Source organism: Brassica oleracea, chromosome C7 (assembly GCF_000695525.1).
Source record: "Brassica oleracea var. oleracea cultivar TO1000 chromosome C7, BOL, whole genome shotgun sequence".
In the NCBI taxonomy this organism is placed as follows: Eukaryota; Viridiplantae; Streptophyta; class Magnoliopsida; order Brassicales; family Brassicaceae; genus Brassica; species Brassica oleracea.
In genome coordinates, this window is record NC_027754.1 from 15,569,759 (window position 1) to 15,574,290 (window position 4,532).

The window sequence follows — 4,532 nt, forward strand, 5'->3', positions numbered from 1 at the left end:
CTCCCCTTATCCAAATGTTTCATGTGTTGCTTTTCAAGTTTAACTTAAAAGCTTTTTTCGCATATACCTTATTTAACATTATACCTTAAAAAAAATGTTTTTTTTAAGGTATAATGTTAAATAAGGTATATGCGAAGAAACCTTTTAAGTTAAACTTGAAAAGCAACACATGAAACATTTGGATAAGGGGAGTTATTACTGTAACACAAGAACATGAATGAAAGCTTAGGAAATCAAGAGTCACATAGAAGAGGAAACATGCAGCCTGAACATGGCAGGAGGAGTATGACGGTCGTTCTAGATTTGTATTGGTAGAAGGCCTCATCTTCCTTTCGACCTTCTTCATTAGAGTAACAACAAATCAGATATGGTCAATGACTCAAATAATAACCAATAGATAAATTGAAACTCGATTGACACTTGTTTTACCAGATAATCTGTTGTAATCTCTCATGTTCTTCTCATAGCCAACTTTGCACTTTTCAGCCTTAGCAACATAAAGTGTCTTCTTCTGCATCTGCAGCATTGTCCCATAGATTTTCTAACCTGTTTTTGCGTTCAAATTCAACGTCAGTGTGCCTTTCAAGATCAAAAGCTAAGTTATAAAAGAACCTTCAAAGTGAAAGGAGCCACTCACAGCAAGTAGCAATATATTGGTTCCTTAAGATGCTCCTTTACGAAAGTCTCACAGAAATATTTCCTAGGGATCACAAAAAGTCCAACCTTAACACAACATAATTTAAGTAGAAATTTTAATGGAAAAAACAATAACAGACAAAAAAATCTATTCATCTAACCTTTAGTAAATTTCACAGTAGCCAGATGAAAAGTCTTTTGATAGCCTAAATGTTTAATCAATGGAAACAACTGAACACATTATGGAACCGACAAAATACAGATTAGAGTTAATATAGCAAAGAATCTTGGTATTCGGAAGGATCAATGTTTTCTCTAGATCCAAACGCCGACACACTAAATATAAACAATCCAAAAAAAAACTGAAACAATCAATCCTTGAATTTTTTTGACAGACCTGGCAAGGTAGGAGTCCTACCGTAAGAAAGTGAAATTAAGTAACTGACCCTTTCTTTTCTAAAAACTGAATTAGAGAGTTAGTCATAGTGTTGATGTATTCAAACTCGATTTTCCAAGACAACTAACTGAGAAACTACATAGTTCATACTTATGTCATTAACAACAGATTAGTCGCTGGTAAATGTGTAGCACAGAAGAAAATATGATTGCTTACATTAATTCTTCTGTATCCTCATTTCTGCTTAAATAGCCAAATCTGGATCTGAGCTTTCTGCTTCACAAATACTAAATGGATAGAGCATGAATCAGAGCATGTACCACAATCCTAAAATCAGTGGTTCTAAGCTTCCATTTTGAAGAAAATCAAGTTCTAGATGCATTGAAACCACAACAAAACTAAATTATGTCAATGAATAGAGAGAGACAAAAGTAGTCAAACAACAACTATATGAAATAGAGAAGATCCAAGTAAACGTACAAATGGCTGGGTCATAATTTTCTGAACGCTGGTGCTCGATAATCGCCATGACTGCCGACGTCTGACACCTCTAAGAAGCTTCCGGGAAAAAAATCTGGAAGAGAAACACTAAATTAAGCTTCTGAAGATGTGTTTACGGTGAAAGGAGGAGAATTAGGAACCATCTTTTTTCGAGGTAAGATCGCCGGAAACAGGGGATTTGCTGATGGAATTCATCGCTTGAGAGTATATCTTTGTATGTAACAAATCTGTAAAAATGAAGAGTCTTATAAAGAGTCTTAGAGGGGGAAGGCGAAAGGAAGCCATAAATGAGATTAAAGGGAAAAAGAAGTGGAAAGTGTATTGATTGATCAACAGATTCGTGAAACAGAAACGAAGAAGAAGAAGGAGAAGAGCAAAGGGTTCACGAAATTTAGGGTTTGGACAAAATGAAAAAGCAGATCTCGTGTCTCGCGTCGGTGAAGATTAAGGTGACAATGCCTTCTACGAAATGGGCTTACTGGGCCATTAAGATTAAATTGCCGGCTCGTTAAAAAAGTTAAGCCCAATATCCGAAATCATTTGATTACGTGTCAAAACATTAAAACCTGATTGGACGAATTTCCAATCTGATGTAGACACCCTCTCTACTCCTCATATAACCCTTTTAGTATTAGTTAGATTTGGCTTTAATACTATTTTCATGTATTAGTTTAGTCTAACATTTTTACTATAATGCCATATTCGTACAAGTCCACCAAATCTTTTTCATGTCAAAATCCTGGCATTCAGGTTTACAGAGTAAAAGTTTATATGCTCTTTGATAAATAAAAAAGGGTTTATATTGCTCATAACATGCAAGAAAACAAAATTCTCAATTTGAAGAAACAAAATCTATTGATCCTGTATTCTTGTCAATTCTCTTTATATTGATGGCATTATGATTATATATACACACAAAACATAAATAAAGTTTTATAAGAAGAAGTACAAAAACATTTGTGAATTATTTTTAAACTATCGTGAAAACTAGTAATTATAAGATTCAATACAGCTAAAATTTATAATTTATTTATTTTGGATTTAAATTGTTACCCTAAATTCATTTTTGCAATATTTATATCTGCACATAACAAGGACTAGGGGATTAGTTTAGTAAAGCTCATTTTGTCAAGTATGTGAGTTCAATTTCAAAAAAATGACAAAAAAAAAGCAAGAGACCTTAAATCTGCGGCTACTAAAAGGGCAAAATCTTTTTTTTTTGTTAAATGGTAAATGTCATTAACAGGGTAATGAGAGTCTGATTACAAAGAGTTGCAATCCCATCTGCTCGAAAGCTGATCTGATGCAATAGGCCGCAAAAAAGTTAAAAAAAACATATTACATCCATCTAAGAACTAAGATTGTAAATGGAAACAAACCTTAGAAATACAAGAAAGCAACAAGCATCAACTGTTAAGTTCCTAACAAGCACTTCCAAAAACCTAGACGGAGTCAACAGGTACCGAGGAGTAGGCTTAGCAGAGATGGTTTGCTGAAGACGAACCCGAAGTTCTCTCAAGCTGCGACGACAGAGGGCCTACGACAGAGGGCCTGGCAATCCGCTCCGGTGCTAGCTGAGGGGGGACTTCATTGAAACCTTCACCAAAAGGCAAAATCTTATCTAAAGAAAGAACGCCAAAAAGAAAATAAACTCTTAAATACATAACTAAGGTTTAATGCTATAACCAACAAGACTAAAACTAAATCTAATCTGAGAAGTTAAGTTTTCAGCTTTTGGCCACCTGTAGACAGATTTAAGCTAGTTCATTTGTGAAAAAACTAACTAGTCATCGAACAAACCGAGAAACAGATGTATTCTCCGAGGAAAGTTGCGTAGCAACATGCAGAGGCAAAAAAAAAAAAAAAAAAAAAAACATGCAGAGGCGGTAAGGCATCCTGCCCCGACCATCACAAAAATAAGTGAGACCTGAATCCAACCTAACCAGAAGCGAGGAGAGAAGTGGATTGTAGATCCCGATCAACAATAGAAAAGCATATCCAATTCTTGAAGACAGTACGTGAAAGAATATACTCTTGATATTCTCAATCAGTTTGAAAATATATTATCTTACCTGTAATATAGGAATCTGTTGTAACCATATCTCAGTTATATACCTTGTACGCAAGATGAATACAGTTAAGGAAGTTCTTAAACTTTCATGGTATCAGAGCTACTCTCTGATCCTTCTTTTTCTTTTTAAATTTTTTTGTCATCTACCATCGTTCTTCTACAATCCGTCTCAATGGCGCAAATTGAGAGAGCGTTTGGAGTGATAAACATAAAAACTCACATACCGATCATACTTTAGAGGCGCCGAGAGCTTGGAACTCGCGATTCAGCACATACTTAACTCGTCTCGGCTTTGTCTCCAGCAATTGTGATCCCTCGCTCTTCCACTACAAGAAAACAGCGGTATTCTGACGGACATTCTGACGGAAAATGAAATCCTCGGAATATCCCGAGGAATTTCCGAGGATATTCCGAGGAAACACAAAATTTGGTTTCCTCGGAATTTCCTCGGAATATACCGACGGAATTCCGAGTAAATATCATTCCGTCGGAATATTCTTATGGAATACCGAGGAGAAATGTATTCCTCGGAAAAAACCGATGAATTCCGAAGATATATTATAGCCGTTGGAGAGCCGTTGGGGGATTTTAAAAATTCCGAGGAAATTCCGACGAACTAGCCGTTGGCGTCGGAATTCCGCCGGAATTTCCTCGGTCTGTCGGCAGGATTTCAACTATAAATACAAGCACCCCTCTTTGTCTTCATTCACTCCATATCTTCATCATCCCTCTTACTCTCTTTACACACGAATTGGATTCATAAAAAACATGTCTTCTTCAAATTATTTCGTTCTTGGATCGATCAACCTCATTTGGATCCGAGCACGAGATTGCTTACGGAAGAATACCAACGAAGTATAACCGAATTCATGGGGTTAGTTCACCGACAACCGGAAGCAAAAACAGGTATGTTAAGATGTCCTTGCT

The 4,532-nt window shown here is 36.1% G+C and overlaps 1 long non-coding RNA gene across 1 annotated transcript; it reads right to left on the reverse strand.

Annotated features, from left to right (window-relative positions):
• Positions 1-436: 436 nt before the first annotated feature.
• Positions 437-1,282, reverse strand: LOC106305619. Its single transcript, XR_001263025.1, has 4 exons — positions 1,250-1,282; positions 798-842; positions 638-700; positions 437-546 (listed from the first exon to the last, which is right to left on the reverse strand). It is a non-coding gene; the product is annotated as an uncharacterized LOC106305619 (long non-coding RNA).
• Between the last annotated feature and the right edge of the window lie 3,250 nt (positions 1,283-4,532).